Genomic DNA, 21,876 nt, shown 5'->3' with positions numbered 1-21,876 from the left:
CGTATTCATTGACAGAGCCACACGCACGGGAAATTAGAAATAGCGGTGATCAGCCGAGTTAAATATGTACACAACTTCTTCACTAAATTAGCCTGATTTCCTACTCAAGTAGGCATTCCCTTTGTCTCCTTCCCAACTACTTACTGCGTGGTTTAAATTACTTAGCGTCTGACGTTAAGGGTCCAGAACAGCGACATTGTCGCGACGAGTCCAAGCATACTCTATGGGCGGCCGCTACAACGCTGCGTTTTACGCGGCGGTAGAAAATCCCTTATAATCGCTACTTACAACAAAAACCACGGAAGAAATCTGAACTATAATTAGAACCGGGGTTACGATAATTTCTTTTCAAACAAATGAAATATTCTCGTTCAGGGAACGACTTCAATCACATTACGTAATATCTTAAAAACTATTCAAGTCACTGAAATACTTTTTCGTTGATTACCAAAAAACTTCGTTTGGCGACGGATCTTTCCTAATTTTCGTATAATGTTGCGTCTACTTTGTATAAGCTTCGGAAATGGCTTTCTTTTTTTCCTTTTAGTTTGGACAATATTTAATCCGTAACATGTTCGAAGATTTAAAGTCCCTTCTCTCCCACTGAAATCGCGTAAAAATTACAAAATTCACGTGTAAAATCGATCACTATAATGTTTCTAACAGTGTTAAAATCTGTTCCCAATTTTAATTACGATGAGAGTTATGTTTTTCTTGAAGTAGGTAAAACTGATGCGACCGGAAAAATTTTCTACGGGAACAATACTTCGCGCAGCGGAAGTGACGACACTACAGGAGCCTACAATCGTAGGCTTTCACTGGCGTGTTTGCTGGCGGATGTAGGCAGCTAGCTGTGAAAAGGCACTCGAAGTGAGCGACCCGAAGTGAAGTAAGTTTACTCACGACAGTGAGTGGACCTTTAAACTTCTTTTTACCACAGGCTCATAAATACCTGAAGAATCTAGCGTCTAATGAGCAAAACTAGTCAGAAATAAACTAAAACGTGTAGTTTATCCGTAGATCCACATCTACATGACTACTCGGTAATTCACACATATGTACTTGGCAGAGTGCCCATCACACCAAAGAATATTTCTCTACCGTTCCAGTCACAAATAGCACGTGGGAGGAAACTGAACACTTAAATCTTTCTGTGACATGTGCAACTTTCCAGTCCTCAAGTACTAGTCTTTCGCCGAGCGTACGGTTGTAGACTAAATGACTACTAAAATGGGCCTATTACATCAGAGTACTCCGAAAGGAACCTAACCAGAAAACTTGCCTTTATTGATTTAAGTTGCTTCGGCACATTGAGGGTACGCGCTACTAAATCACTCATGATGGCAGCTGTTCTTCATTCAAATTCTGTAATATTTACATCGTCTTCTTTGGTGAATGAACTTCGGGAAACCGTGTGTAGTAACTTCGCTTTAGTGACAATGTTATCGGTAACATCATTGTCAGTATCGGGCAGTGAAAGTATTGACTGCGTCTCGCTGGTGCGCTTTATGTACGACCAGAATCTTTTTGCATTATCTGCCAGATATCGGGACAGTGTTCTGTTGTGGAGGCTATTAAAAGCGTGTCACACTGTCAGTGCTAAATTTCAAGCTTCTGCAAAACATCGCCAATATACACTGAAGCGCCAAAGAAACTGGTACATGTGTTCATATTCAAATACAGAAATATGTAAACAGGCAGAATACGGCGCTGCGTTCGGCAACGCTGTATAAGACAACAAGTGTATGGCGCACTTGTTAGACCGGTTAGTGTTAATAAAATGGCAGGTTATCAAGATTTAAGTGAGTTTGAACGTGGTGTTATAGTTGGCGCACGAGCGATGGGACACAGAATCTCCAAGGCAGCGACGGAGTGGGAATTTTACCGTACGGCCATTTCACGAGTGTACCGTGAATACCAGGAATAAGGTAAAAACACCAAATCCCCGACATCGCTGCAGCCGGAAAAAGATACTGCAAGAACGTGACCAACAATGACTGAAGAAAATAGTTCAACGTGACAGAAGTGCAACCCTTCCGCAAACTGCCCAAGATTTCAATTCTGGGGCATCAACAAGTGTCAGCCTGCGAACCGTTTAACGAAACATAATCGATATGGGCTTTCGGAGCCGAAGGCCCAGTCATGTACCCTTGATGACAGCACGACACAAAGCTTTACGCCTTGCCTGGACCCGTCAACACCGCAACACCGACATTGGACTGTTGATGACTGGAAACATGTTGCCTGGTCGAACGAGTCTCATCTGAAATTGTATCGAGCGGATGGACGTATACGGGTATGGAAACAACCTCATGAATCCATGGACCCTGCATGTCAGTAGGAAATTATTCAATCTGGCGGGGGCTCTAATGCTGTGGCGCGTGTGCATTTGGAGTGGTATGGGACCCCTGATACATCTAGATACGACGCTGATTGGTGACGCGAACATAAGCATCCTTTATGATCACCTGCATCCATGCCGGCCGCTGTGGCCGTGCGGTTCTAGGCGCTTCAGTCTGGAACCGCGCTGCTGCTACGGTCGCAGGTTCGAAACCTGTCCCGGGCACGGATGTGCGTGATGTCCTTAGGTTAGTTAGGTTTAAGTAGTTCTAAGTCTAGGGCACTGATGATCTCAGATGTTAAGTCCCATAGTGCTTAGAGCTATTTGAACCATTTTTGAACCTACATCCATTGATGTCCATTGTGCGTTCCGACGGACTTGGACAATTCCAGCAGGACCATGCGACACCCTACGGGTCCAGAATTGCTACAGAGCGGCTCCAGGAACACTCTTCTGAGTATAAATAATTCTGATGGCCGCCTAACTCCCCACACATGAACATTATTGAGCATATCTCGGACGCCTTGAAACGTGCTGTTCAGACCTCCACTCCCCCGTACTCTTACGAATTTATGGACAGTCCTGCAGGATTTATGGTGTCAGTTCCTTGCAGGACTACTTCATACATTAGTCGCGTCCATGCCACGTCGTGTTACGCCACATTTGCGCGCTCGCGAGGTCCCTACACGATATTAGGCAGGTGTGCAAATGGTTCAAATGGCTCTGAGCACTATGGGACTTAACATCTGAGGTCATCAGTCCGCTAGAACTTACAACTACTTAAAGTTAACTAACCTAAGGACATCACGCACATCCATGCCCGAGGCAGGATTCGAACCTGCGACCGTAGCGGTCGCGCGGTTCCAGACTGAAGCGCCTAGAACCGCTCGGCCGGCTTAGACAGGTGTACCAGTTTCTTTGGCTCTTCAGTATGGTATCACTAATTACTGATGGACGGATGTTGACAGACGTGATTCGTATAATAGCTCTCCGGACTGCCGACTTGGTGAGGTAATAACTGCCACTCAGACAGGAAGATAGCAGATGTCTTGCGTAATCATAGGCCGGCCGATGTGGCCGAGCGGTTCTAGGTGCTACAGTCTGGAACCGCGCGACCGCTACGGTCGCAGGTTCGAATCCTTCCTCGGGCATGGATGTGTGTGATGTCCTTAGGTTGGTTAAGTTTAAGTAGTTCTAAGTTCTAGGGGACTGATGACCTCAGAAGTTAAGTCCCACAGTGTTCAGAGCCATTTGAACCATTTGAGTAATCATAAATTCCCAAACTCATCAGGCGCGTGACATCCGCTGTAATCTTGTTTCCACGGTGAATCCCCAGTGGGCTGTAGAGTATCCCTTGAGATGCTGGCCTGCGGCTTCCACTGGCCAGCCGGTCCGCAGAGTGGGACGCCCGGGGCCTCGTGGTGCCGGCCGCTGGGGTGCGGTACGCAGGAAGGCGGCTGGCCGGCCCACGCTACTCGCACTCGGCAGCGCGGGTGGTGCGGCACGCGGCCCGTAATTGCTGCCTGCTATTCCTGCAGCTGTAAACTTCCGGGGCATTGCCACGCCGCCACCTAGGCTGCCGACTTCTGGGAACGCCGCCTAACTCGTCCTCAGGGCGACGAGGGAGCAGGTCTTTGACCGCAGGAATGACCACGTGTTTTGTTTCGTCCGTGCAGACATGTCGACGACAGACTAACAGGCCCCTTGTAATGGGTTTTCTTAAAGTAGGGAGAAAACACTCGACCAGGAATAATTTGTGACGTATATGGAAGGCAGTGAAGTTCAGAGGTCACCAAACTAGTAAACGTTCTTCTTTATTAAAAATTCAGTAAAACACTGTCGGTCGCTAAGCAGCTGACGCTCGTGTTCTTACGGATCTTGCTCCGTCCACCGCAACCAACCCCGATTATGATCTAAATTTTAGACCGAAATCGGCTACCCACCGAAATAAACATCTGTTGCGATCGAGACTGTTGAACTGAATTTTTAATATTTTATACTGATCGCTATTCCTCCTCCATTGAAAGAATGCTTACTAAAATGTTAAGAGTTCCTCATTATGTTTTTCGTATCTGTTAGAAGCCATTTACAGCCAGTGTCTTGGCATTCATCACGTGCTGCAAAAAACAGGTCCCAGGCTCTGTCTGAGCTACCATGTGGTCTTCTTGCAACTGTATATAATTGAGTACCGAGTGTTGAATGTTCCATGGATGTGTTAAGCATGCGAGGGAACAAGCCACCTGTCAAATACTGACCGTTCGTCAGAGGACATGTCCGAAAGAACACATACCATCTTCATATACACTCGCGGGCCGCGGTGGTCTCGCGGTTAAGGCGCTCAGTCCGGAACCGCGCGACTGCTACGGTCGCAGGTTCGAATCCTGCCTCGGGCATGGATGTGTGTGATATCCTTAGGTTAGTTAGGTTTAAGTAGTTCTAAGTTCTAGGGGACTGATGACCACAGAAGTTAAGTCCCATAGTGCTCAGAGGCATTTGAACCATTTTTTTTCATATACACTCATGCTCATAAATTAAGGATAATGCTGATACCTAGTGAAACAACGCTCTGGTGGGCGGTTTGTGGGTTTAAATCACGGTTTGTGGGTTTAAATCACCTCGGGGTATGACCATACGGTGCATTTGACCTGCGGTCGTCGCACGGTGGCGTCGGCAGCAGTTCACATACGCAGAGGTGTGTTGGTGCATGTCAGAGTACGATGAAGCGAGTAAGTGTGCAGGCGTTCTCAGACTTGCTACTGGTGACTGTGTGTTGAAAATAGCTCAAAGAACACATATTGATGAAGTTATGAGCGGTAGAATACTAGGGCGACTGGAGGCTGGTCAAACACAGCAGGTCGTAGCACGGGCCCTCCGTGTGCCACAAAGTGTGATCTCAAGATTATGGCAACGATTCCAGCAGACAGTGAATGTGTCCAGGCGCTACAGTGTGGGACTTCCACAGTGTAAAACAGCACTAGAAGACTGGTATTTCACAATCAGTGCCCACAGGAGAACTGCAAGTAGCCTTGTTTGGGGCCTTACCACAGCCACTGGAACAGTCGTCTCCAGACACACAGTCTACACACGACTGAATAGACATAGTTTATTCGCCCACAGACCTGCAAGGTGCATTCCACTGACCCCTGGTCACAGGAGAGCCCGTAAAGCCTGGTGTCAAGAACACAGGACATGGTCATTGGAACAGTGGTCCCAGGTTATGTTCACAGACGAGTCCAGGTACAATCTGAACAGTGATTCTCGCCGGGTTTTCATCTGGCGCGAATCAGAAACCAGATACCAACCCTTTAATGTCTTTGAAAGGGACCTGTATGGAGGTCATGGTTTGATGGTGTGGGGTGCGATTATGATTGATGATTGTACACCCCTGCATGTCTTTGACAGAGGAACTGTAACAGGTCAGATGTATCGGGACGTCATTTTGCACCTGTATGTCCGCTTTTTCAAGGGTGTAGTAGGTCCCACCTTCCTCCTTGTGGATGATAACCTACGTCCTCACCGAGCTGCCATCGTGGAGGAGTACCTTGTAACAGAAGATATCAGGCGAACGGAGTGGCCTGCCTGTTCTCCAGACCTATACCCCATCGAGCACTTCTGGGATGCTCCCGGTCGAAGTATCGCTGAATGTGTCCAAACCCCTACGATACTTGAGGAGCTCCGACAGACACTGGTGCAAGAATGGGAGGCTATACCCCAACAGCTGCTGGACCACCTGATCAAGAGTATGCCAACCCGTTGTGAGGCCTGTGTACGTGTGCATAGTGATCATATCCCGTACTGATGTCAAGGGAACATGCGCAGGAAACAGTGGCGTTTTGTAGCACATGTGTTTCGGGACGGTTTTCTCAACTTATCATCAATACCGTGGACTTACCGATCTGTGTCGTGTGTGTTCCCTATGTGCCTATGCTATTAGCGCCAGTTTTGTGTAGTGCCACGTTGTGTGGCACCACATTCTACAATTATCCTTAATTTATGAACATGAGTGTAGATAAGACTTACCAGCCAGTGATCTTCTTCAGTGCGGATACACTCATATTGCTCAAACTCTTATGGGAGTCGGTAGATTGACTGCCGCGAATAATGAGTATAGTGGAGGGGCACTACAAATGTAGTGTGTGGACAGTAAGTTGGAAGTCTGGGTCTCACGGGGAGCGTGCCAGAGGTAAGTCCCTGCAGTCGCTCTATCCTCTGTGTCCTCGATAGTTCAGTCGGATAGAGCGTCTGCTATGTAAGCAGGAGGTCCGGGTTCGAGTCCCGGTCGGGGCACACCTTTTCAACTGTCCCCGTTGATATTTATCAACGCCTGTAAGCAGCTAATCGTCTGGATTTCATTGTAATTTTATTATTCGCTAGCTGTAACATCACCGAAAGAACAGATACCATCTTCATAAAAGTACACTGTTGCTCACTCAAACCGCAACATCATGAAGAAGGCATGAAGTTTACTACGCACTTGCTGATGCAAACGATAAGCGCCTCAGTGCAACGACACAAAGGAAGTAGGACTAATGCTGTCTGCAATCCGTGTACAAGGAAAGATTAGACAGCTTTTTCTCACTCAGAAATAGCATTTCAATGTTGTTCGTAAGAAGATCATGTTATGTCTCGTTTGAAAATCAGATAAGACCAGGAGCACATGTCGGTACTCGGCAGCAGCGGGATCGTGGCCTACCGACACAGTAGTTTATGGCTGCACAATATTGCAGCTCTAATTGGTCGAAATCCCACGAATTCTATGTAAATATGGGATCAATGCGTTCACGAGGGCGATAATAGACACCTTGAAGGATCTGCGCCCCACGTGTCTAGCGCCCGAGAGACATACTGTTCGATCGGTCATGCAGGATCGTACAACTACGTCACGTACTTTGAGTGGGAAAAGGGCTTATTTGTAGGAAGAGAAGTAACCACACGAACATAAGATGACGTGTGGAGCATCGTGGACTGTTCCCTTCACACAACACCAGAAAGATACGAGTCGACTCCGGTGCTCCCGACGACAGTACTGGACAGCGGAATGGCACCACGTCGTCTTTTGATACAAATGCCTATTCTGCGTCCGGAATCAGCATTGACATGCTCCTGTGTGAATGTTCGTTACTACACTCCTGGAAATTGAAATAAGAACACCGTGAATTCATTGTCCCAGGAAGGGGAACCTTTATTGACACATTCCTGGGGTCAGATACACCACATGATCACACTGACAGAACCACAGGCACATAGACACAGGCAACAGAGCATGCACAATGTCGGCACTAGTACAGTGTATATCCACCTTTCGCAGCAATGCAGGCTGCTATTCTCCCATGGAGACGATCGTAGAGATGCTGGATGTAGTCCTGTGGAACGGCTTGCCATGCCATTTCCACCTGGCGCCTCAGTTGGACCAGCGTTCGTGCTGGACGTGCAGACCGCGTGAGACGACGCTTCATCCAGTCCCAAACATGCTCAATGGGGGACAGATCCGGAGATCTTGCTGGCCAGGGTAGTTGACTTACACCTTCTAGAGCACGTTGGGTGGCACGGGATACATGCGGACGTGCATTGTCCTGTTGGAACAGCAAGTTCCCTTGCCGGTCTAGGAATGGTAGAACGATGGGTTCGATGACGGTTTGGATGTACCGTGCACTATTCAGTGTCCCCTCGACGATCACCAGTGGTGTACGGCCAGTGTAGGAGATCGCTCCCCACACCATGATGCCGGGTGTTGGCCCTGTGATCCTCGGTCGTATGCAGTCCTGATTGTGGCGCTCACCTGCACGGCGCCAAACACGCATACGACCATCATTGGCACCAAGGCAGAAGCGCCTCTCATCGCTGAAGACGACACGTCTCCATTCGTCCCTCCTTTCACGCCTGTCGCGACACCACTGGAGGCGGGCTGCACGATGTTGGGGCGTGAGCGGAAGACGGCCTAACGGTGTGCGGGACCGTAGCCCAGCTTCATGGAGACGGTTGCGAATGGTCCTCGCCGATACCCCAGGAGCAACAGTGTCCCTAATTTGCTGGGAAGTGGCGGTGCGGTCCCCTACGGCACTGCGTAGGATCCTACGGTCTTGGCGTGCATCCGTGCGTCGCTGCGGTCCGGTCCCAGGTCGACGGGCACGTGCACCTTCCGCCGACCACTGGCGACAACATCGATGTACTGTGGAGACCTCACGCCCCACGTGTTGAGCAATTCGGCGGTACGTCCACCCTGCCTCCCGCATGCCCACTATACGCCCTCGCTCAAAGTCTGTCAACTGCACATACGGTTCACGTCCACGCTGTCGCGGCATGCTACCAGTGTTAAAGACTGCGATGGAGCTCCGTATGCCACGGCAAACTGGCTGACACTGACGGCGGCGGTGCACAAATGCTGCGCAGCTAGCGCCATTCGACGGCCAACACCGCGGTTGCTGGTGTGTCCGCTGTGCCGTGCGTGTGATCATTGCTTTTACAGCCCTCTCGCCGTGTCCGGAGCAAGTATGGTGCGTCTGACACACCGGTGTCAATGTGTTCTTTTTTCCATTTCCAGGAGTGTACATTTCTGTCGTCATCATACAGACCAAGTGGCTGGTGTGCTGCTTCATTTGGATACTCATACAAAGCTATGTCCTCTGCTTAGTATAGGCGTTAGTTTGAGCGGAAGGCTCTACACTGACATGTTACGGCTGGGGCTGTCACCTAACTTTGAAGATAAATGCAAACCACGTGTTGACCATGCTGCCCTCACCTACAGCGATATTTTTGTTGTCGCCAGCACATTCTCCAGATCTGTGACCCACCGGAAACACCTGGCCATACGTTCCAAGAGACTGGCTTGCTGCTATTCACCAGCCATTATGATTCATGAAATCCGGCACAGAGTTAAAACAGTATGTAACGACGTGCCCGTATTTGTCATCCGAGCTCGTTTAGACTCGATGTCAAATCAGGTTTGAACCATCATTGCTACCAGAGGTGGTGTAGTAAATTTCGCGCCATGTATGTCCCCAGACACTTGCAAATTTAATCATGTTTTCTTCCTCTCAAACTGTATAAGCATAACAAGTAAATTTTCATTCTGTTTGCAATTTTAATAGCCAGCTGTATGCTCAGTGTAGACCGAGCGAGGTGGCGCAGTGGTTAGCACACTGGACTCGTATTCGGGAGGACGACGGTTCAATCCCGTCTCCGGCCATCCTGATTTAGGTTTTCCGTGATTTCCCTAAATCGCTTCAGGCAAATGCCGGGATGGTTCCTTTGAAAGGGCACGACCGATTTCCTTCCCCATCCTTCCCTCACCCGAGCTTGCGCTCCGTCTCTAATGACCTCGTTGTCGACGGGACGTTAAAAACACCAATCTCCTCCCCTCCTCAGTGTAACAAGTGTAATGTACAAGCGTAGCCGTTTCAGTCAACTGCTTCGTAGATGCGCGCCCCACCTACGGCTATCGGGCAGTGATCCGCGTTTCGAGTAAGATCGGTTTTGTTATAGCAAGTGAAATATTTTATTTATGAACATACATTTCATAGGAAACGACAATGTGAACATTATTTTATTTTTCTACATAGTCACCATGAACGTCTAAAAACTTGTTTAGTCGTGGCACCGATCTTTGGATACCATCATTGCAGAACACTGCCGCCAGCCGTTCTAAAAAGTCAAAAAAATGTTCAAATGTGTGTGAATTCTTATGGCACTTCATGCTAAGGTCATCAGTCCCTAAGCTTACACACTACTTAACCTAAATTATCCTAAGGCGAACACACACACCCATGCCCGAGGGAGGACTCGAACCTCCGCCGGGACCAGCCGCACAGTCCATGACTGCAGCGCCCCAGACCGCTCGACTAATTTCGCGCGGCTCTAAAAAGTCAGTTACAGTTGCTTTCGGCATGTCATCATTCTGTACTCATCTTGCTCCAAGAAATTCCATGCGTTCTGGAAAAAGATGAAAATCTGAGGGTACCTGATCAGGACCGTAGGCCGGTGGTCCATTAAAGACCACCGAAACTTGCCCAGTTGCGCCCTTGTCCTTGCTGCAACGTGAGGCCATTATCGTGAGGGAATATGATGTCCTTTCAGAATTGTCCCTGCCAGCGGTTTTCAATAGCACGTTTCACACGATCCCTCAGTCTATCAAAGGATTCCTTTTCGATCCCGGAATACCGTCTCCATGATTTTCCGTGTCGATAGTTGTTATTTGAATTTCTTGGTTTTGACAGAGAACTTGAATGATGCCACTGACTGTATTGTCGTTTAGTCTCTGCAGATTGTTTCATCACCAGTCACACTGTGACTCTAGAACTCATAACCGTTCTCATCACAACGCTCCAAAGATGACAAAGAACGTGCCAGACGCTTTGTTCGGTGTTCGCCCGTCAACGTTCTACATCTACATCTACATCTCCATGAGTACTCTGCAATTCACATTTAACTGCTTGGCAGAGGGTTCATCGAACCACAATCATACTATCTCTCTACCATTCCACTCCCGAACAGCGCGCGGGAAAAACGAACACCTAAACCTTTCTGTTCGAGCTCTGATTTCTCTTATTTTATTTTGATGACCATTCCTACCTACGTAGGTTAGGCTCAACAAAATATTTTCGCATTTTGAAGAGAAAGTTGGTGACGGAAATTTCGTAAATGGATCTCGCCGCGACGAAAAACGTCTTTGCTTTAATGACTTCCATCCCAACTCGTGTATCATATCTGTCACACTCTCTCCCCTATTACGTGATAATAAAAAACGAGTTTCACTTTTTTGCACCCTTTCGATGTCCTCCGTCAATCCCACCTGGTAAGGATCCCATACCGCGCAGCAATATTCTATCAGAGGACGAACGAGTGTAGTGTAAGCTGTCTCTTTAGTGGACTTGTTGCATCTTCTAAGTGTCCTGCCAATGAAACGCAACCTTTGGCTCGCCTTCCCCACAATATTATTTATGTGGTCTTTCCAACTGAAGTTGTTCGTAATTTTAACACCCAGGTACTTAGTTGAATTGACAGCCTTGAGAATTCGACTATTTATCGAGTAATCGAATTCCAACGGATTTCTTTTGGAACTCTTGGGCCTCATCTTGCCCACATTTTTATGCGTTGGAGTTTGTCAGTAACAACTGCATAAATTACTAACCTTGAAACTTGCAAATGTTGATGAAGCTCGTCAGTAGTGAAGCACCCGTTTTCACGAATCTTCTCATCAGTTTCTAGTGTCAATTCTGTGATGCCAGTAGGCTTCCAAGTCGATCCTAATCGTGAACATTCTTCCTTTCTTCAGTGAACAGTCAACACCACTTCCATCGTTCCCCATACGATGCAACAATTCATCGATAAATTTCAGCAGGATAGACGTTTTCTGTGTTTAAAACAAAATGACGAAACGCATGGCACATTCAGCGGTATTATTACTTAAGATGGTGGCAAACCATGCGTCACAACTAAACAGCCAACACAGACAGAGAGTTAAAACACTGCCAGAGTTGTGGGGGACGGCCGAGAACGGCTGACCTTGAACCGGCATTATCTGACTTTCTGCGCGAACAGTATGCTCGGTTGATGCTCAAGAGCCGACTCTCTTATATTACTTCCGTCCCACACGGTATACGGCCTTTCTGACAGCAGAGTGACATCCTCCGAAGCGCGCCTCTGCGCCCCTACACGCCGCGCCCTGGTGCAACACCACCTCGCCTCGTGCCGTTGGCCGCCAGCTATTCCAGGCGCCATAAAAGGCGCTCTTCTCTTGGGTCGTCCTCGAGGAGGAGCAATCTTCGCAGAATTTAATTAACGTGCAAAGAGTTGACATCGTTAGTCGTGTCTCTGAGATGAACAGGAAGGGAATTTTTGTAGGTGAGCCCTACCCTGCCTCACAGGAATAAAAGCACATTCATATGAAAATACCGGCGCTCCAAGCTTGTCAGCGTGCGAGTACGAGACCATCTTCACTCCCTAGTATGCTATAGCGACTACATTTTTAGGGGCACTTGTGGTGGACGAATGAAGTGGGATGACAGAGAAATGGTCAGAGGAACTGTAGTGAGTTTTCAGCCTCATATTTACTGCATGTCTCCTGTGATTTCGAACATTACGCCACGAGAAATCCTCGCGCTGAAAATGATAGATAACAAGGGGTTGCAGGTAACAGCCATCGTCAAATACGAATAGAAGTTATACGTATCATGTAACTTATCATTAGTTAAGTAGGTAAAATAAAATAAGTGTCATGTGACTAGGGCCTCCCGTCGGTTAGGCCGTTCACCGGGTGCAAGTCTGTCGATTTGACGTCACTGCGTCGACTTGTGCGTCGATGGGGATGAAATGATGATGATTAGGACAACACAACATCCAGTCTCTGACTGGAGAAAAATCTATGACCTAGCCGGGAATCGAACCCGGGTCCTTAGGATTGATATCCTGTCGCGCTGACCACTTAGCTACCGGGGACGAACAGTTAAGAAGGTAATTTCGCATTTTTATTTCACCAGTTTACAACAACTTCAAAATACTTCATGCTCTGGTACCACACAAAAGCAATGATTTACCATAATAGTGACGAAGAACCTGCCTCTTCTCACGGATGAGTTAATATGCCTTTGTTTTTAATTTGTAGTACATTGTTACTAAAATACGAGGTACGTTTCTACACGTAGGAACCTAATGTAAGCTCTCAATTTCTTTCTACGACACTGGACAACAGTCCACGAGTTCTGCAAAATGATTATACTCAAAAATGGTTCAAATGGCTCTGAGCACTATGGGACTTAACGTCTTAGGTCATCAGTCCCCTAGAACTTAGGACTACTTAAACCTAACTAACCTAAGGACATCACGCACATCCATGCCCGAGGCAGGATTCGAACCTGCGACCGTAGCAGTCCCGCGGTTCCGGACTGAAGCGCCTAGAACCGCACGGCCACCGCGGCCGGCAATGATTATACTATCACACTTTTTCATTATTTGTTTGGCAATAGTGTACAAACTTTTTACGAGTTTCCTGGTACTGACTGAAACATGCTGTATTGCTGTAGAAAGTAGAGCTTTGCTATCACGAATATGCGGATGTAGGGATCCGTATCTATCTACATCCACGTACATACTCCGCAAGCGACGGAACAGTGCATGGTGATGGGTACACTGTACCGCTAGTAGTCATTCCCTTTCCCGTTCCTCTCGCAAATAGAGTGAGGAAACAATGACTATGAGCCTCCACATAAGCCCCAGTTTCTCTTAACTCGTCTCCGCGGTAGTTACTCAAAATGTACGTTGTTGGTAGTAGAATAATTCTGCAGTGTCGTAAATGCAGGTTCTCTAAATTTTTTCTATAGAATTTCGCGAAAACAACGTCGTCTTCCGCCCAGGCACTCTCATTTGCGTTCAGAGAGAATTTCCGTAATTCTCGTATGCTGATTGACCTGAATTGCTTCCATGTCTTTCTTTAATCCGACCTAGTGGGGATCCCCAACACACGAGAAGTGTTCAACAATGGTTTGCACCAAGTGTACTAGTGGTACGTTCCTAGAATTCTCCTAATAAAAATAAGTCGACCATCTGCCATCTCTATTACCGACCTTATCTGCTCGTACCATTTCATATCGCTTGTCAACGTTACGCCTAGATATCTAATCTATATGACTGCGTCAAGCACCACACCAGTGATACATTACAGGACTGTTTTTCCTACTCATCTGAGTTAGCTTAAATTTTTCTACATTTGGAGCAAGCTGCCATTTCTTTACCAAATAGAAATTACATCTAACTCTACCTGTTTCCTGCTAGAGTCAATCAACGACGACTTTCCCTTACACTACAGCGTGATCAGCAAACAGTTGCAGATTTCTGCTGATCTGATCCGTTAGATCGTTTTAGCTTTTAGTATAGAGAGCACGACTTGTTCTGTCTCAAATCCCTGAGGCACTCCTGATGATATCATCACCTCTGATGAACACGCGCTGTCCAAACAACGTACTGGGCTCTGTTACATAGAAAATCTTCCAACTACTGACGAAGCTGAGAACCTATTCCATGGCCACGGACCTTCGTTAACAGTCTACAGTTGGGCACTAGGTCAAACGCTTTCCAGATATGTAGGAATATGGAATCTGTTTGTTGGCCTTCATCCATGATTCCCAGGACATTGTGCGAGGAAAGGTCGAACTGAGTTTCGCGGGAGCGACGCTTTCTACATCCGTGGCGATTTCTGGGTGGAAGCCTTTCTTTCTCAAGGAAATTTGTGTAATTTTACAGGTCAAGCCTTTTAATATTTTTATATACGAGGGCCGCCTGCGTTTTTTTTCCCTAGTTGCTTGGGACTCTGCGCTGGGCGAGAGATTCGCGAAACACACAAGCTAAGTAAGTGGCCAATCGCAAAGAGTACTCTCTGTAAAACTGAACTGGGACTGCATCCGGACCGGGCGACTTATTTATTTCGAATCCTCAATTGCTTCTCAAAATCAGGAATGCCTTTTTAATGTCGCCCATTCGACAGTCCTTGCGACGGTCAACCGATGGTGTATGTTTGTACGAGCCACCTGTTGCAGCGTAACGACGTATTAGTTTTCGTTTGATATATGTATGACCATGTGCAGACTTCGTCACCTACGTCAGTTACAACCCACTTCAAAAATGATTCATATTCTTTTAAATTGTCATAGAATGGTTCTTGAACGAAACTGTAAAACATCAGTTGAGTCGTGTGCAAAGAATTACATCACTTGGGCCAATTGGTTTTTGTAACCTTTTCGAATTTTAAATTTCATTTGTTTCTCCTCAGAAATTATATTGACACACGTTATCTTGATCTATTCGATATCAGAATCACACATTAAATAAACTTTTTAGATTCAAAGTTTCGGCGAACGCCGTAAGAATCACGAATCTTGTCAAATATATTATTAATCCGTTCACATAATCCTTCATAAATAAATCTTCAAGACACGTGTTTCAACTTTAGTAGCATACACTATTTTATTAGCTTCCTACACATACAGATGTGAACTTGAGCGTTGAGAGTTAGTGACTGACAATTCAATAAGATTAAGCTCTATATGACGTCATTGTTGTACAAAAAGAGTATAAAACTTCATTTTTAATTTTTAGAAGCACAACGCAACAACTCGGTTCCAGGATCTTCTGTTGCTCCTTGGCTGTCGACCCGCGACGTATAGCGGCCAGCAATTTCCTCTCTGGTCGCGGCAACGAAGATGCTGTCCCCGTTCGTTGCGCCGCCCTCTCCGTACATGAAACACATAAAAAAATACAAAACTTTTAGATAATTCACATCTATTACAAATAATAAGAAAACACATAAACAAAACTAAATTAAACTTATAGTCACCTGCAAACTGGGCTGACTTTGGTGGATGGGTGACGCTTAATTTCGTCCCACTACATACCCCACCCACAAGCTCAGTTTGTCAGGTTTTAAGCGAAATTAAACTTTTCAATATACAATATTTAACTGTTAATACATTTTCCTCACATTTTACGTAACCTAGAGTCCTTGCTCTTAGATAGATTTAATCCTTTTAATACGATATTGTTGTGACTGTTTGTCATTTACTCTTAATTGTGCTATTATGGTAATTTGTAACCGAATATAGGGAGATTGCTCCTCTTGAGTTAATAGTTGCTAATAAATACTAATTTAGTACGTTCTTTAACGTTGTTACATTAGGACAGAGCGTTCAAATTGTGATAGATTAGTTTCAGTTTCATTTATTTACTAGAGTTATTCTTTCCAAAAATGTATATTACTACTAAGTTTCTCACAATAACTAATAGTACTATTTACTTTACGTCATTTTTTTCCCTAATGCCTTATTTATACCTGAGGTCAAGAAGAAATCAAGCAAAACTTTCTTTAGAATCTCGGCACGGCTTTCTTTGCCTTCGGACACCTTGTTGGGTAATGGCAATTTATTTAGGAGAAACAAGCGAGAGTGCCCCGTTTGGTGTGTTCTATATTAATACTATTACAAACCTCTATTAAAGGCACTCTGCTATGTTCTCGTGAGCCATATAGCTCTGGACGCCCATGGTCCCTAAACTATTAACCATCCCCTTTGGTTCCTACTATCCGAGTAAATTTAAAATATGCAAAGTTCCCTTTTGACCTAAGAGCAAAATTTCTTCCATATAAATCCCCCTTTTGGTTATCTTTCTCTTTTTGAAGTACCAGTAGATTATTGTAGAACACTTGTTTAAGCTTTCTGTTCCATTCTTTAAAATAATACGTAACTATCACGAAAAACTTCACATGAATAAACTATGAACGCTCTTCCGTGTGTAACATCTACTAAATATTAACTTATTTAGGAATGAAGGGTTTCATCTGATCAACACTATATAATCCTTTAATTACACCTGATGAAGGTTCCATAAGAAGTAATGCTTTCGGATGTACAATCTTATGTACAACATCTGGACCTTCAAAGATAAAGAAGAATTTTCTACATTCCTTACCGATCTTAGAAATTTTAGGATGAGATCGTACTAACACAAGACCTCCTACCTGAAATGAGCGTTCTATAGCCTGTTGATTATAACTTTTAATTCTCCGTTCGGCATTTTTTACAATCTGTTCGCAAACTTTTTGTCTAGATAGACAATTCGTAGACTAACATTTTTCTTTCCTTTATATAATACGGTAACCTACTAATTAGGACTCGTATTAGATGACTTTCAATAATTGGTTTTTCAATTAATTTAGCACGGTTTAAATTCCATTCAAAATAATTCCTATAACCTCTCCACCGTTTAGAATATGGAGGAGGGGCTAACAACTCTAAAGTTAAGTGTTGTTGTTTTCGTCTTGACCAATAATTTTGTTTAAACTGCTTAACAAAATCATCCCAATCCCTGAATTCAGTTCTATGCAGTACTGCCCATTCCGCAGCTTCTGCTTCTAAATGTCCTATTACAAATTGAATGCGTTTTTCATTACTCCATTTAGGAGATAATGATGTTTCAAAAGCTTTCATAAAGATTATAGGGTGAAGTTCGCCTCCTGGTTTGAATACAGGAAATCGACTTGCTACATTTGAATTTGTCGTTATGTCATCCAGACATTCTGCGAGAGAAATAGTCGGATTTTGTTTAGATTGCAGAGACGGAGTTGCATCGGATTGGCTTGCCGTGATTGCTTTATTCATATTGTTGTCGTCCGAGCTAGCAAATTCGGTGCGACTGTTGTCTCTGATTATGTTATTACCTCTGCTACCTGAAATGTTTTCATTATTATCTAATTCCGATAACCGTTTAGTAATTTCCTGTATCCGCATTTCTGTATTGGATACGCGATTAGCTAATATCGATTCTTCACTGTGCTCACGATGTGAACGCTCTGTACCTTCATCAATGTTATTATCTTTGGCAGTCTCAAGGTTACTGCATATTTCAGTAATTAAAAATTTCATGTTTTCGATTTCGGTATGGTCCTTTTCTACTTGATGAGTTAATGTCTCTAATTCTACATTATCTATTGAAGAAATCTCTACAGGTTTGGTAGAGACCTCTTTAATAGATTTCATTAATTCTCTGCGAACAGTTTCTGTTTGCATAGAAAATTCATCTCGTAACATATCGTTATTTTTCTGTATTTCATTTACAACTAAGATATTGACACTATCTAGTCTCTCGGTTAAGTCAGTGATATCGTTTCGCATGCGAGCTTTTACCTCGCGCGATTCCTGGATATGTTCTTCTAACCCTTTACAATTATCAGCAATCTTGTTACTAAGTCCTACTAATTTTTCCTGCATTTCAACTTTAGAAGACTCTATTTTATCACTTAATTCTCGACTGGTTTCATTAAGATATTCCTGTAACCTGTCTGTAGATTTTGTTAGCTCCCCTTTAAGTCTAGCAGCAGATTCCTCGTTAGACTGTTTTAACTCCTGTTTTAGTTCCTCTTTCAATCTAGCAGTAGATTCCTCGTTAGACTGTTTTAATTCCTGTTTTAGTTCCTCTTTTAATCTAGCAGTAGATTCCTCGTTAGACTGTTTTAATTCGGCTAGGAAATCCCCGTTAGATTGTTTTAATTTAGCGATCGCCCTAAAAAGGGATCTCATGCTCCTATCGGACATAGATTGCTCTTCGTCTGACATTTCACTTCCCGGCATTATTGTATGAAATTAACTATTTACACACGCAGACTTGCAATCAACAATCCTGTAAAAGCACACTCCCTATGTACAACACTCCACTTCCAACTTGAAACAAACTCACCGGACACTAAAATTGTAATTTGTAGTTCTCGATGATCAGTGTGCTGCTATGGGGCTGCAGAAGAAACAGCTGTCGATGCAGCCGCTGAGATGCTGCGACCCCGCTTCCGCAACCGGCCAGGACGCTGAGTCGAACACCGGAACGTCACCGGCTGCCACCACGTCCGGCACCGCCGTAGACAGGCGGAGCCCTCAGCAACACCTCTAATACCAGCCGGAGGAACACCCCGCAGCTGACGTACTGGGCCTATTAGTTTAGTGAGAAAAAAGGTTGTCGGGTTTTGCAGCGTTCAGCTGCTGCCCAACAGACGCGCCTTCTCGTGGAACAACTGCATGACCGTACTGCTTGGCTGCGCTCCGTCAGATGCCCACACCCGCGAAGTCGCCGCTGGCTGGTGAAGGCTCCACGAAAACTCGCGTTGACTTCCGAAGGACTCTGGATGCTTTGTTCCGTACCTGTGTGCCTTAGTTGCACACAAGTCCTGTTTCTAAGGTCGCCACGGTGCAGCGTAACGACGTATTAGTTTTCGTTTGATATATGTATGACCATGTGCAGACTTCGTCACCTACGTCAGTTACAACCCACTTCAAAAATGATTCATATTCTTTTAAATTGTCATAGAATGGTTCTTGAACGAAACTGTAAAACATCAGTTGAGTCGTGTGCAAAGAATTACATCACTTGGGCCAATTGGTTTTTGTAACCTTTTCGAATTTTAAATTTCATTTGTTTCTCCTCAGAAATTATATTGACACACGTTATCTTGATCTATTCGATATCAGAATCACACATTAAATAAACTTTTTAGATTCAAAGTTTCGGCGAACGCCGTAAGAATCACGAATCTTGTCAAATATATTATTAATCCGTTCACATAATCCTTCATAAATAAATCTTCAAGACACGTGTTTCAACTTTAGTAGCATACACTATTTTGTTAGCTTCCTACACATACAGATGTGAACTTGAGCGTTGAGAGTTAGTGACTGACAATTCAATAAGATTAAGCTCTATATGACGTCATTGTTGTACAAAAAGAGTATAAAACTTCATTTTTAATTTTTAGAAGCACAACGCAACAACTCGGTTCCAGGATCTTCTGTTGCTCCTTGGCTGTCGACCCGCGACGTATAGCGGCCAGCAATTTCCTCTCTGGTCGCGGCAACGAAGATGCTGTCCCCGTTCGTTGCGCCGCCCTCTCCGTACATGAAACACATAAAAAAATACAAAACTTTTAGATAATTCACATCTATTACAAATAATAAGAAAACACATAAACAAAACTAAATTAAACTTATAGTCACCTGCAAACTGGGCTGACTTTGGTGGATGGGTGACGCTTAATTTCGTCCCACTACATACCCCACCCACAAGCTCAGTTTGTCAGGTTTTAAGCGAAATTAAACTTTTCAATATACAATATTTAACTGTTAATACATTTTCCTCACATTTTACGTAACCTAGAGTCCTTGCTCTTAGATAGATTTAATCCTTTTAATACGATATTGTTGTGACTGTTTGTCATTTACTCTTAATTGTGCTATTATGGTAATTTGTAACCGAATATAGGGAGATTGCTCCTCTTGAGTTAATAGTTGCTAATAAATACTAATTTAGTACGTTCTTTAACGTTGTTACATTAGGACAGAGCGTTCAAATTGTGATAGATTAGTTTCAGTTTCATTTATTTACTAGAGTTATTCTTTCCAAAAATGTATATTACTACTAAGTTTCTCACAATAACTAATAGTACTATTTACTTTACGTCATTTTTTTCCCTAATGCCTTATTTATACCTGAGGTCAAGAAGAAATCAAGCAAAACTTTCTTTAGAATCTCGGCACGGCTTTCTTTGCCTTCGGACACCTTGTTGGGTAATGGCAATTTATTTAGGAGAAACAAGCGAGAGTGCCCCGTTTGGTGTGTTCTATATTAATACTATTACAAACCTCTATTAAAGGCACTCTGCTATGTTCTCGTGAGCCATATAGCTCTGGACGCCCATGGTCCCTAAACTATTAACCATCCCCTTTGGTTCCTACTATCCGAGTAAATTTAAAATATGCAAAGTTCCCTTTTGACCTAAGAGCAAAATTTCTTCCATATAAATCCCCCTTTTGGTTATCTTTCTCTTTTTGAAGTACCAGTAGATTATTGTAGAACACTTGTTTAAGCTTTCTGTTCCATTCTTTAAAATAATACGTAACTATCACGAAAAACTTCACATGAATAAACTATGAACGCTCTTCCGTGTGTAACATCTACTAAATATTAACTTATTTAGGAATGAAGGGTTTCATCTGATCAACACTATATAATCCTTTAATTACACCTGATGAAGGTTCCATAAGAAGTAATGCTTTCGGATGTACAATCTTATGTACAACATCTGGACCTTCAAAGATAAAGAAGAATTTTCTACATTCCTTACCGATCTTAGAAATTTTAGGATGAGATCGTACTAACACAAGACCTCCTACCTGAAATGAGCGTTCTATAGCCTGTTGATTATAACTTTTAATTCTCCGTTCGGCATTTTTTACAATCTGTTCGCAAACTTTTTGTCTAGATAGACAATTCGTAGACTAACATTTTTCTTTCCTTTATATAATACGGTAACCTACTAATTAGGACTCGTATTAGATGACTTTCAATAATTGGTTTTTCAATTAATTTAGCACGGTTTAAATTCCATTCAAAATAATTCCTATAACCTCTCCACCGTTTAGAATATGGAGGAGGGGCTAACAACTCTAAAGTTAAGTGTTGTTGTTTTCGTCTTGACCAATAATTTTGTTTAAACTGCTTAACAAAATCATCCCAATCCCTGAATTCAGTTCTATGCAGTACTGCCCATTCCGCAGCTTCTGCTTCTAAATGTCCTATTACAAATTGAATGCGTTTTTCATTACTCCATTTAGGAGATAATGATGTTTCAAAAGCTTTCATAAAGATTATAGGGTGAAGTTCGCCTCCTGGTTTGAATACAGGAAATCGACTTGCTACATTTGAATTTGTCGTTATGTCATCCAGACATTCTGCGAGAGAAATAGTCGGATTTTGTTTAGATTGCAGAGACGGAGTTGCATCGGATTGGCTTGCCGTGATTGCTTTATTCATATTGTTGTCGTCCGAGCTAGCAAATTCGGTGCGACTGTTGTCTCTGATTATGTTATTACCTCTGCTACCTGAAATGTTTTCATTATTATCTAATTCCGATAACCGTTTAGTAATTTCCTGTATCCGCATTTCTGTATTGGATACGCGATTAGCTAATATCGATTCTTCACTGTGCTCACGATGTGAACGCTCTGTACCTT

General features: G+C 44.1%; 1 non-coding gene across 1 annotated transcript; it reads left to right on the top strand.

Moving 5' to 3' along the window:
- Positions 1 to 6,555: 6,555 nt before the first annotated feature.
- On the top strand, positions 6,556 to 6,628 carry Trnat-ugu. Its single transcript has one exon. It is a non-coding gene; the product is annotated as a tRNA-Thr (tRNA).
- Positions 6,629 to 21,876: the final 15,248 nt, after the last annotated feature.

The sequence above is a fragment of the Schistocerca piceifrons genome, chromosome 1 (assembly GCF_021461385.2).
Source record: "Schistocerca piceifrons isolate TAMUIC-IGC-003096 chromosome 1, iqSchPice1.1, whole genome shotgun sequence".
Lineage (NCBI taxonomy): Eukaryota > Metazoa > Arthropoda > Insecta > Orthoptera > Acrididae > Schistocerca > Schistocerca piceifrons.
Note: the sequence above shows the minus strand (reverse complement) of the source record. Positions and strands in the feature narration are given on the sequence as shown.